Source organism: Mesoplodon bidens (genome assembly GCF_964165515.1).
Source record: "Mesoplodon bidens genome assembly, chromosome: 12".
In the NCBI taxonomy this organism is placed as follows: Eukaryota; Metazoa; Chordata; class Mammalia; order Artiodactyla; family Ziphiidae; genus Mesoplodon; species Mesoplodon bidens.
Genome location: NC_138168.1, coordinates 24,833,955 through 24,847,285, shown reverse-complemented (window position 1 = coordinate 24,847,285; position 13,331 = coordinate 24,833,955).

Genomic DNA, 13,331 nt, shown 5'->3' with positions numbered 1-13,331 from the left:
TGTAGTCAAGGAATAAACTTAATCAGAGAAATGAGAAAATGCGGAAGCAAAGGAAAGCAGTCAAACAGGACAAAGTAATAATACTGTAGTCATTAAGCAAAGTCAAGGACATTTAGTTCCTCCTCAAGGGCTATAGAGAACATTCTGAGCCATGTCCTTTGAGCTGTTTTGTAGATACTGAAACCCACACCAGGTGGAAGAAGTTAATTACATGATGGCCTGACTGTAGCCATGACATAAGCTGTGACAATTTCGAGAACTGGCCTCAAAGAAATGGGAACAAACTGATCCTGGAACTGAAGACTAATTGTAGTCAAAATAATCAAGATGATGCTGACCACACCACCACATGACCAATTTCAAGAGACTGTCAGAGCTGACTGTGCTATTCTGCATGTAGCCCCCTCCTTTTACCTATGCACCCCTGAAACTCCCGTTTAAAAGCTCCTGTCCACTGATCAACAGGAGAGAGTTTGCTTTCGGACATGAGTCCACCTTCTCCTCTGGTTGCCAATCTTCTGAATAAAGCAAACTTTCCTTTCTGCCAACACTTGCCTCTCCAGTGTTGGCCTCTAGTGGCAAGCAGCCGGACCTGAGTTCAGGAACATTCCCTGAGGCTGTTATGGAAATAGAGATTTTAGTAGCTTAAAAATTGCATTGAGATCAATTAAATCCACATCTGCACATTCCCACCACCACTTCCTGAGGGTCTTTGAGATGGTAATGAGACTCTAATGAGGAGAGAACTAGCTGCCTTTCCTGCCTACTGCAGCTGGGGCCTGCCATGTCATTCTTCTCTGCTGCTTTTTGTCAAGTCACCTGAATTCCCATTGGTGATAGGGCTCTCACACACTGTTAGCTCATATCAAACTCAAAGCCACCTGGGTCATTTAGACATGGCTCACTGCTCATGTAGTATCAACTCCAAATGTCAGGAAGATCAAGCCTGGACCTTTCTTTAAGTCACATCAAATTTCCTCTTGTTGGTTTTGGTCCCAGTGTTGTTGGGGTCCACTGAAGTGTTTTAGCCATCTGGTCTAGTTTTGTGCCATGTAGTCATTTCATCTATGTCTCAAGCTATTGATAAACATGGTGAATAGCACAGGGCCAACAAAGGCCATGGCAGCACTCCAGGATCCTTCATCAACATTTTGGGGGTTGGTTTCAGGAATTTAGCTGGCTATCATGAAATTAAGAAAATAATCATAACTACACCATTTTGGACCATCTTTTATATCTAGGCCTTGAGCTAGGCCATTGACATGTGTTGTTTTGAAGTTTCATGACATTTCTGCAAAGTAGGCATTATTATCCTCATTTTTTAAGATATCAAACAGAAGAATGAAGGGATTAAGCAATATGCCTGAGGTCATACCCAACTTGGAAGCGACTGACTTGGATTTGAACATACACCTGAATGACTTCAAGTTCTACACTCTTTTCACTATACAGCTGGCCTCAATGTCTCATCTTCTGAAGGCATGGATCTCTAAAAGGTGACCCGTGATCAAAAGAAGCAGAGAAATAGAATTGCAAGTCCATGAAATTTAGTTCAGAACAATTGGTAGTGGTGGCACAGTTAATTCATTATTATGAGAAGTTGGGACTGCATATTCGTAATTGTTCCTGGGAATATGACAAAGTCACACTGTAATGAGAATGTGAGTCTAGCTCTTGTCAATAGGATACATGGAGTAAGTACCAACTACTCATTAGTGAGTTAAGTAATTTCAAATTCACAAAACAAGTATGCCTCTCATACAGGATGAAGACTAGCAATGACAGTGCATCCTTGACCCCTCCTGACACTAATGGGGATGCTTTTAATGCTCTGCTTTTGTTTATTTTAATTTTTAAATTTTTATTTATTTTTTTATTCTTTGGCCAAAACTGCACGGCATGTGGGATTGAACCCACACCCCCTGCATTGGAAGGGCGGAGTCTTAACCACTGGACTGCCAGGGAAGTCCCTCTACTCTTACTTGTGATGCTTCATGCAGGTTTCTGTTTGATAGCTTTCACTGAGATGAAGAAGTTTCTTTCTACATCTAGCTTGCTGAAAAGATTTTTTAAGAAACAAATATTTTTTACATATCCAATGAAAGAGTCACATTAAACATTAAATTGTAAAATATATCATACATTTGGGAAAAGTCTATAAGACATATATGTGCTGTCCAAAGAACAATATTAAAATAAATACCCTTGCATGAACCCATTTGTCAGGTAAAGAAATACAGTGTTGTCAGTCCCTTAGAAGCCCACTGAGATTCCTCTTCCTTCTCCCCAGAGGTAAATATTATCCTTACACTTGTGTTAATGGTTGCTTTTCTTTACGGTTTTACCATCCATGTACATATCATTAAGAATATTTCATTTAATTTTACTTGAACCTGATAAATGGAAATACTGTATTCCATTTTTCCTCTGACTTCCTTTTTTTGGTCCAACGTTGTTTGTGAGATGCATCCTTGTGGATGTCCTGTAGCTGTAGTCCACTCATGGCTGAATAGCTTCCACTGTATGCCTGTGACACTGTGTATTCATCCACCCTCCTGTGGATGGACATCTGAGTTGTTTCCATTTGGGGGTTATTATAAATACTGTGCTACAAATATTCTTGTACTTATCTCTGAGAACACATACACCGTCTCTTCTCCACGGAGGCCATGGAAGTGCTCTGTTCAGAAGTCCTTCAAGAGAATTTGCCTGGACAAGTGTGGCTGATTGACAGTCCCTACGATTACACCTTTGGGTCAACCACACCAGGCCATGCCAGTGGCCCCAGTCAATGACTGAGTGCAGTGTAGGAATCATAACTGTCCCACAAAGAAATGCTCTGAGGAAGAATTTCAGCTCAGGGCCTTACCATCAGCCTGGCTGAGATTTCTCAAAATTGCATTGCAGTCCAAGGCTCTTCCTATCCAATCTTCCCCACATCCACCACCCTGCACGCAATTAGAACCTCGGCGAGTAAGTTAAGAGATATCACGGGAAAGGCAGAGGGAAACATCTGGAACTGCTCCCCTGCCTCACTCCAGCCACTAGTCAAGATAGTAAGACAAAAATCATATTGAATCCCAGGAGCTGGAACCATCGGTATAGAAAGGATCCAGGGATGGTGGTCCCTATGTCCATTTGATTTGCGGGTGTTTTTACATGTGTGCAAGCCAAAAACAGACAACAGCTGCGTTAGGGATGGCCTTGAAAAATCTTCCCAATGGGCACTTCTTTCCTTTTGCATCTTAGATCTTTCATCTGAGGTAGTTTTCCTTCTCAGTAAAGTACAAACTCTAGAATTTTCTTTAATGAGCATCTGTTGGTGGCAGTTTCTCAGCTTTTGTTTGTCTGAAATGTCTTATTTTGCCCTAATTCTTAGAAGTTTTTCCTTTCTTCTCCCTCTCCCCTCCCTCCCTCCCTCCCTTCCTTTCCACCTTCCTTTTATTCTTGGATTGGATATTCTAGGTTACTTCTCAGTTTTGATCTACATATTTCAAGAAATTATTTCACTGATTCTTGGCTTCCACGGTTGTGTCGAGAAGTTAGTTTTTAAAATTCTAGCTCCTTAGGCTGCTTTTAAGATCTGTAATTTCAGTGTGGTATATCCGTGAGTAGTTTTTATCTATTTTTTAAATTCTTGGGATTTGCTGGTTTCTTAAATTTGTGGATTGCTGTATTCCATCAGTTCTGAAATCTTCTTGGCAATTAATCTCTTCAAATATTACTTGTGCTCCATATGTCTTTCCTTTTGACAACTTGGGGGAATAAATCAGCATAGACAACCAGTGTTCAGATTTGAGAGAAATGACTTCTCTAAGAAATATTTTTATTTTGATAGAAATATGAATAAATTGTTAAATATATCTCTCAGTTTTTAATTACAAGGCGTGGACAACCATGTAACCATTACTTGCAGTGGGGAGTGGGAGCTGGCTTTTAAAAACATAGGAGAGCTGAAGTCTGTTAAATATTCAGAAATTCTGCAAGCCAATTGTTAAACTATTAGTAGCTTGAAATCAGCCATTTACACTAGGATTCAGCAAATGCTAAAAATGAAAGTTTATTGTTTTGGGTTGGTTTGGGTTTAAAAAAATTTTTTTTAAAATTTATCCCAGAAAAACAAATATTTTTTATTTCCAGCTTATTTATTTATTTAAAAAATTAATTAGTTAATTAATTTTTGGCTGAGTTGGGTATTTGTTGCTGTGCACGGGCTTTCTCTAGTTGTGGTGAGAGGGTTCTACTCTTCATTGTGGTGCGCGAACTTCTCACTGCGGTGGCTTCTCTTGTTGTGGAGCACGGGCTCTAGGTGTGTGGGCTTCAGGAGTTGAGGCATGCAGGCTCAGTAGTTGTGGCTCGCGGGCTCTAGAGCACAGGCTCAGTAGTCACGGTGCACAGGCTTAGTTGCTCTGCAGCATGTGGTATCTTCCCAGACCAGGGCTCGAACCCGCATCCCCTGCATTGGCAGGTGGATTCTTAACCACTGCGCCACCAGGGAAGCCCTCTAGCTTCTTTAAATTCCACAAAAATGTATTCTTTTGCCAAAGAGGATGATTTTCCACATAGAAGGCTAAGGCTCTGTGTGTGTGTCTGTATACATAGTATGTATCCCTTATCTTGTGACTGGATGCTTCTTTGTTTTTTGAGAACCAGCTTACCAGCACCCCACTGGCTGTCATGCTTTTAGTACATCCTCCACACTGAACGATCTTTCTTTAATGATCCATCTGTTGGGTTGTTTCTCTTCCATGACTCTCCTTTACCCCTAGCTGGGGCTCTACGTTTTTTAGCCTGACGTGGCAGCACCAGGAGTGGCTTTTGGCAGGGCCTTACCTCCTCTAGAATCTCTGCCAGTCTCTCTCCATTATTTGAGTCTGAAAATCGATATTTCCTCATTGATACACAAAGCCACTCTACTCACTTACAACCAGATGGCCAGATGGTTTTTCCTGACTCAAGTCCCTCCCTCCTCCCTTCGCACCTTCCACAGATATGATACATTGTATTCCTCCAATTCTGAACTTTTTACGTCACACAAACTTTTTATGCTGTCATACAGCATGCTACATAATTTGCTGGACGCAGTATAAAATGAAAATATGGGATCCTTATTTTCAAAAAGCAGGAAAAAAAATAAAGCATTTCTCTTTCTCCCAGTCTCTCTCTCCAGTTGTTATAGTAGCTGTTTTTTTTTAATTTGCTACTTAATGTCATTCTAAGTAAAGAAACATTAAAAATTTAAATCATCATGGATGTTATTGTTCATCTTTATATTGCGCGATGCCAGTCTTTAAATATGAGAGCACTTATTTTGTATGCTGAATCACTGAAATTACACAATTTGTATTTCAGAGCTTGTACATCCATATGTATTTGTTTCTCTTCAGTACAGTGGAAAACATTTCACAAAACTAACTCAACTGTTTCTCTTTCACTTTTTGATACACTCACATTCTACCAACAATTACTCATCAGTAAGGAACGACTGAAACGAAAAAGAACTAAGAGTTATTCTTTTTGCCCCCCCTTCCTTTCTAAGTTATCATTTCCAGTGTAAGTGGTTGACTAACACAGAGGAGCAACACTAAGAATATATACATCGTAGGGGTCTCTGGTCATGATGTTTCTTAGAACGCTATCTCCTCCTGTCTGCGTTTGAAGTAAGTTCTGGTGGGAATAGAAAACGAAGTGTCTTGGGGCTGTCAGAGCACGCTGATCTCACCCCATCAAAGATGCAACATGCTTATTTTGTACTTCTTCTGCATCTCCCTGAACTTTCACATATGGTGGATCGGCTGGAATTCCGTGTCAGATGAATGCTATAGGCAAAGACAGCAGCTAGGGGTGGTGGTGGTATGGGCTGTGAGTATCTCCTCTGCTCACACACATGCTCCACTGTCCTATTGGACTTCACTTACAAAAACACAGGTTCAAAGATTAAAATCATTTGGAATTTCAAGACAATGAGAGCAGAATATTATACAAGTCTGGTGTGTGGGGGATGGCTTCTGAGCATAGGGACCTGTGGACAGGTCTCATGCCCACAAAGCTGGCCCGGGGTTATTATTTAACTCTGGACCTTTGCACATACATTCTCGATTCTCGATGCTTGAAATATTCTCCCTCAAGCCTTCACTTTCCCTGCTAACTCCTACTTATCCCTCAGGCGCTGGTGTAGACCTCAGTTTCTCTGGAAAGCTTCTCGTGAGCTTCCTCTACTAGGTTCTGTGCCCTTCCTCTGTGACGCTATAGCATTCTTTGCCTTTATCATTCTATTGCAATCAACTGTATTGTATTAAAATGCTATGTGTCCTCATTTAGATGAAACCTTCCTGATGAAGGAACTTTGTCTCATTCATGGCTGTGTCTCAAACAACTAGCCCACCTCCTAACACATACTAGATGCTGAATGACTATTCTTGAGTATATAAATGAATAGATTAAGGAATTCTTCTTTGTCCTAATTTAATGATGTCATAGGGGCTATTGAGATGTGCAAGTTTTCTGCCTTTAGAGTGAATGTTTTCAGACAACTGTGCTTCTGGTTTTTATGCTTCTTCTCATGATATCAATCTGCTGACTGCTATTCCTGTGGAATTTAGTGTGTCAGCCTTTCTCCTGCTTCTAACCTGTTGAGGGCTTAAGAATGTAGATCTTACACTTGCTAGAGTTTTGCATAAGAGTAAGTGGATCCAGAAAAGAGAAGGAGCCTCTTCTCTGAGAGGGTGTATAAGCTATAGCAGACGATCAATGATATATGGATGTTGGCTGCTCAGTCACTTTTTTGTTTATTTCCTAGTTCTTAGCTATGTGTGGAGTATGTGATGCATTACTCTGTCCTGAATTGCTGTTTTCAATTCTGCTGTTCATGTTTAGCCCAGCCTGGAAAAGTGTCACTACAGGTTGAACCTGTCATTCCCTCTGCTGTATGACACTAACTTCCACAAGGAACAGCAGACAACAGTTTGACATCATGGGGAGAAACATAAAAATCGGAAGCCCGCTCGTCGGAAAACAGTAAGGTGCTCTGTTAAAAGCCAGGGCATTCAACTCAGCCTGCCGCGTTCTGACACTTACAGTCACCTAGTCACGTGCCTGCTGTAATCCCAGAGAGGCCTGGCAAATATGAGCCTGCTGGCCTGTGAACCACAGACAAGTTACGTTTTACTGAGATAAACCCAAAAGATACACTTCACGCAAACGACACCAGTGGACTTCAGGGACAGTCAGTGAGTCTTTCTAGTCAGGGTTAATATCAAAAACATCTCATGATAGAAAAGGCACAGGCACCAGCCCATTGGGGCGCCTTCTAGATATGCTGTGCCAATTGTGAATTCTTCAGTTTTTAGGTTTTGAGGTGATGGGAGGGGGACCAGAGGAAAGGGCTAGGGCAACGGCTACTTACGAAAAGACGTTATCAGCTCTGCTTTTAGTTACCTCAGTGAGAAGACTACCAGATTCACAGCAGCAAGGATTGTACAGGGTATGCACAAGGGGTGGGAGAGAAGGGCAGGGCCGGGGGTCCTGCTGGCCACCCCAGAATTGTGCCTACCCCACCGTTAGACTTGTTTTGAGGATGTGCTGAGTCAAGAGTATAAAGTACTTGGCACAGTGCCTGAAACAAATGTTATCTATTGTTATTTTATTAAGTTACTAATTTCTTTGAGCCTTAATTGTCTCATCTGTGAAATGGAGATAAAAATAACAGAGATATTATAAGAATTAAATGTAATAATGTAGGTGAATGTACTTTTTAAAGAGTAAAGAGTCTGGAAATTTTGTAAAGAGTTTGCATAACTGTAAAGAGTTATGCAAATTTAATTATATTAATCTTCATGCAGGGAGGAGGATGAGTGGAGGGGGAGACACAAGGCCTTCGAGGACTTTTAGGGGACCTGATATTTCTAGACAATATGAGTTTAACTTGCACTGAGTGGGTCCAGGTTAGGCAGAAGGGATGGGGGGAAGGGTTAGAAATGCCTCAGCTCACCTTTGAACCGACTGGGTGCCATGTACTAAATTTCAAAAGAGGGATTCTTGTACCTGGAGTCAAAGGGATGAGAATTAAAATTTATTCAGGGATGACTCAGTGCCAGGTATTATGTTAATAATAATCATAACAATTATTATAGTAATAATAATAGTATCAAAAATAAAGATAACTTAATATTTGAGTGCTTTGTAGCAGATATTTCATATATATCATGTATTATAATTTTCTCAAAATCCCTCTGGAGAAACAGAACACCTCACTTTGTTGTAGAGGAAACTAAGACTAAGATGGTTGTAGAATCTAGGTCTGTTTTCCTTTTCATTTGTTTCTATATTTAGTGCCTCTTATCCTCAGCACTCAGCCAGACAGCAAACCCAACCTCAAAAGTTCACAAAGCTTTTGTTTTTTGTGTTTGTTTAGTAAAATCTAGAAGTTGCAAACAAGCCAATTCACCCTGAATTCAGTCAGGTTGCTAGTAAGTATCTCTTTCTCTACAAAATGTTTCCATTTAACATCAATAGGACAGGAGCTTCCTGCAAGTGCTTCCTCACCACTAAAAACTTGATACGTTTATTTATTTACCAGCATTAATAGGAGTCAAAAATTAAAAAAAAAAAACTAATAGGAATCACCAAAGATAGTCATACATTGAGACACAAGCAATAAGCAATACAAATTTCAACTCTCCTCAGTCAAAGAGGATCAGCTTATAAGTACTGGCAACGTGAATTTCATTTAGACAGACTGCTAGCTATGATAGCAAGAAAAGAATAGCGCTGGCATGAGCAATCATGCCCAGCAAGACCTGAATGCTGCCTGCTACTTTCTTGTGCTCCCTGAAAATTTTAGATAAGATAGATTTGGACAATTATTATTTTTTTCAATGGTGGGTCTTTGGTAAACAGTTTGGAATTATGAACAGGCTGTATTCATTAATTTCCACTCAGTCTCATTTTAGGGAAATGCTTTTTGTTTATTTTTATTTATAAAATAGTTCTTTTTAGGATAATACATTTTGAATGAAGTAGATGAATTAGATGCCATCCAGCACGTATGCATGTTCTCTTTTCTAAAAGTGACCTGAGTGTCTCAGCCTCAATTTCTTTGTGATAGTATCTCAGTGGTGATGACAGATTGATGTTTTTCAGCCTCATTCCCTTTTTAGCTTATGGTCACCATCAGCATGCTTGTGCAACATACTCGGCTGGCAATGCGGTCCATGTGATGATAAAAGGCAGAGACGTAGAAAAGTATAGCTGGAAAACATTTTAGATATTATCTGTTCAGGGTTTCTCAAACTGTATTAAAGCACAGGCCTCCTTTAGAGGCAAAATTATTTGGGCTTTCAGTGTTGACTTAAACTGTATTATGGTAATAGTTAAATACATACATTTATAAAACCAAGGCAAGGACTAATTATCAATTTAGTGTGACATGCTATTTTGCTAAAACAAAATTTATAACATTGAATTTAATAAAAAATATAAAAATGTTTGGGTTTTATATGTCAGCTGTGGATTGGATTCTTTTGATCTTCAACACAGTGGATCATCATTGGGGTCCTTGTTATTATTGATATTGATTTTGCCTTTTAGAAAATGAATTCAGGAAATTCCCTGGTATCCAGTGGTTAGGACTTGCGCTTTCACTGCTGGGGGCCTGGGTTCAATCCCTGGTTAGGGAACTAAGATCCTGCAAGCCACAAGCCATGGCCAAAAAAAAAAAAAAAAAAAAAAAAATTCATATGAAAGCACCAATCTATTGAATAGACCTGTAAATTTATAGTATATTTCAATATCGGAGATTTAGAAAGTTTCTTTCAACCAAAAAAATTCTCTGAATTTTGGTTGCTGCATTTATCCTAATGGTTGATACATGTAAGCAATATGTTTGTTGGCAAAGTGCATTTGACTCTGACTGCCACGATATTATTTCTTTTTTTTTTTTTTTTTTTGCGGTATGCAGGCCTCTCACCACTGTGGCCTCTCCCGTTGCAGAGCACAGGCTCCGGATGTGCAGGCTCAGCAGCCATGGCTCACGGGCCCAGCCGCTCTGCGGCATGTGGGATCTTCCCAGACTGGGGCACGAACCCGTGTCCCCTGCATCGGCAGGCGGACTCTCAACCACTGTGCCACCAGGGAAGCCCGATATTATTTCTTTTTTTTTTGTTGTTTGTTTGTTTTATTTTTAGTTCAGTGTGTTCAATCTGCTTTGTGATACTTGAACTCTAGCACCTCTATTCTCTATTCAGACCACTCTAAACACTTCATTTTCCAGTGCCACTGGGGTACCATGTAACTTACCTTGGTATAAATAGAATCATTTATCTATTACTTTTATATCTATTTTATTCTCATTAGCCTGTGGCAAGGAACACATCATTCTGCTTTACTACATTGTTTTTATAATATTAAATCAATTTCAATTTAGTAAGTAAGTTAAGGAAATAAAGTCTTATTTTATAAAAATGTCTTGAAATTGTAAAGGAGAAAAATATTTTTATCTACCACTGGTAAACAAAAGCAAATGTAGTCATTTTCATGTTAGAATACGCCAACAGAATGGTGGTCACACTTGTTATCCAACATATGCGTAAGATAAATACCATGATTACAGGTGATCCTTGGGCATCGCAGGATGGTAAGGGCAAACACAAATGCAAGTATTAAATTATAGGGCAGTCTTGGTAATGAGACAGTTATCCAGATAACTCAAAATATACTTTTTAAAAAACATCATCACTAAAAGTGAAAGACCATGTTAACTTTCTCATAGCAAAATGGAGCAGGACTCTATGGCCCTTCCCCCCACCCCACCATGTCCTCTGCCTGCTTTTTGTCTGTAGAAAAATTTTAGCCAAAGAATATGTTTAATCAAAGAAGTGAGAAAATGCAGAAGCAAAGGAAAGCAGTCAAACAGGACAAAATAATAATACTTCAGTCATTAAGCAAAGTCAAGGATCTTTGGTTCCTCCTCAAGGCCTAGAGAGAATATTCTGAGCCGTATCCTTTGAGCTGTCTTGTAGATACTGAAACCCCACCAGGTGGAAGAACTATTGATACATGATGACCAGCCTGTAGCTGTGACAGAAGCTGCCACAATTCTGAGAACTGGCCTCAAAGGAATGGGAACGGACCCTGGAATTGAAGATTAACTGTACTTAAAACAAGATGATGTGATCAGACCACCACATGATCAATTTCAAGATGACTGTCAGAGCCGACTTGTGCTGTTTCTGCATGTAGCCCCTCCTTCCGCTGATAAAGGCTCTTGCCCACTGATTGTCAGTGGGAGGAAGTCAGCCTTTGGACAGGAGTCAAAGGAATTCAGCCTTGGACAGCCCTCCCCACTCCCCGCACAGCCCCGGTTGCCAGCATCCAAAATAAAGGAAACTTTCCTTTCTACCAACTTGCCGCTTCACTGGCTTTAGAGCAGCGAGCAGGCGGACCTCCACCTTCAGTAACAAGAGAACTTGTATATTCCCTTGAGAATACATCTGTAAATTCCAGTTTGAGAAACATTGACTCAATCCAGCCTATTTGCTGTAATTCTGGGAAAATGTCTGTTTCCATATGGAATGAGGAATATTAACCTTGGCTTGGTGTGTTAAACTTATCATTATTATCATTAGTTGTTTGAGAGACATTTTTAACAACACCTATCTGATACATTAGAGGCAAGAATGTACGACAGAGAAAAGACAGCCTCTTCAATAAGTAGTGCCGGGAAAACTGGACAGCTACATGTAAAAGAATGAAATTAGGGCTTCCCTGGTGGTGCAGTGGTTGAGAGTCCGCCTGCCGATGCAGGGGACATGGGTTCGTGCCCCAGTCTGGGAGGATTCAACATGCTGTGGAGCGGCTGGGCCCGTGAGCCATGGCCGCTGGGTCTGCGCGTCTGGAGCCTGTGCTCCGCAACGAGAGGGGCCACAGCAGTGAGAGGCCCGCGTACCCCGCAAAAAAAAAAAAAAAAAAAAAAAAGAATGAAATTAGAACACTCCCTAACACCATACACAAAAATAAACTCAAAATGGATTAAAGACCTAAATGTAAGGCCAGACACTATCAAACTCTTAGAGGAAAACATAGGCAGAACACTTTATGACATAAATCACAGTAAGATCCTTTTTGACCCACCTCCTAGAGAAATGGAAATAAAAACAAAAATAAACAAATGGGACCTAATGAAACTTAAAAGCTTTTGCACAGCAAAGGAAACCATAAACAAGACAAAAAGACAATCCTCAGAATGGGAGAAAATATTTGCAAATGAAGCAACTGACAAAGGATTAATCTCCAAAACATATAAGCAACTCATGTATCTCAATATCAAAAAAACAAACAACCCAATCCAAAAATGGGCAGAAGACCTAAATAGACATTTCTCCAAAGAAGATATACAGATTGCCAACAAACACATGAAATGCTCAACATCATTAATCATTAGAGAAATGCAGATCAAAACTACAATGAGATATCACCTCACACCAGTCAGAATGGCCATCATCAAAAAATCTAGGAACAATAAATGCTGGAGAGGGGGTGGAGAAAAGGGAACACTCTTGCACTGCTGGTGGGAATGTGAATTGGTACAGCCACCATGGAGAACAGTGTGGAGGTTCCTTAAAAAACTACAAACAGAACTACCATATGACCCAGCAATCCCTCTACTGGGCATATACCCTGAGAAAACCATAATTCAAAAAGAGATATGAACCAAAATGTTCATTGCAGCTCTATTTACAATAGCCCGGAGATGGAAACAACCTAAATGTCCATCATCGGATGAATGGATAAAGAAGATGTAGCACATATATACAATGGAATATTACTCAGCCATAAAAAGGAACGAAACTGAGTTATTTGTAGTGAGGTGGATGGACCTAGAATCTGTCATACAGAGTGAAGTAAGTCAGAAAGAGAAAAATAAATATCGTATGCTAACACATATATATGGAATCAAAAAACAAACAAAAAAGAAAATGGTCAGAAGAACCTAGGGACAAGGCAGGAATAAAGATGCAGACCTACTAGAGAATGGGCTTGAGGATACGGGGAGGGGGAAGGGTAAGCTGGGACAAAGTGAGAGAATGGCATGGACATATATACATTACCAAACATAAAATAGATAGCTAGTGGGAAGCAGCCGCATAGCACAAGGAGATCAGCTCCGTGCTTTGTGACCACCTAGAGGGGTGGTATAGGGAGGGTGGGAGGGAGGGAGATGTGGGAGGGAGGAGATGTGGGAGGGAGGAGATGTGGGGACATGTGTCTGTGTGTGGCTAATTCACTTTGTTATAGAGCAGAGGCTGAAACAACATTGTCGAGCAATTATACTC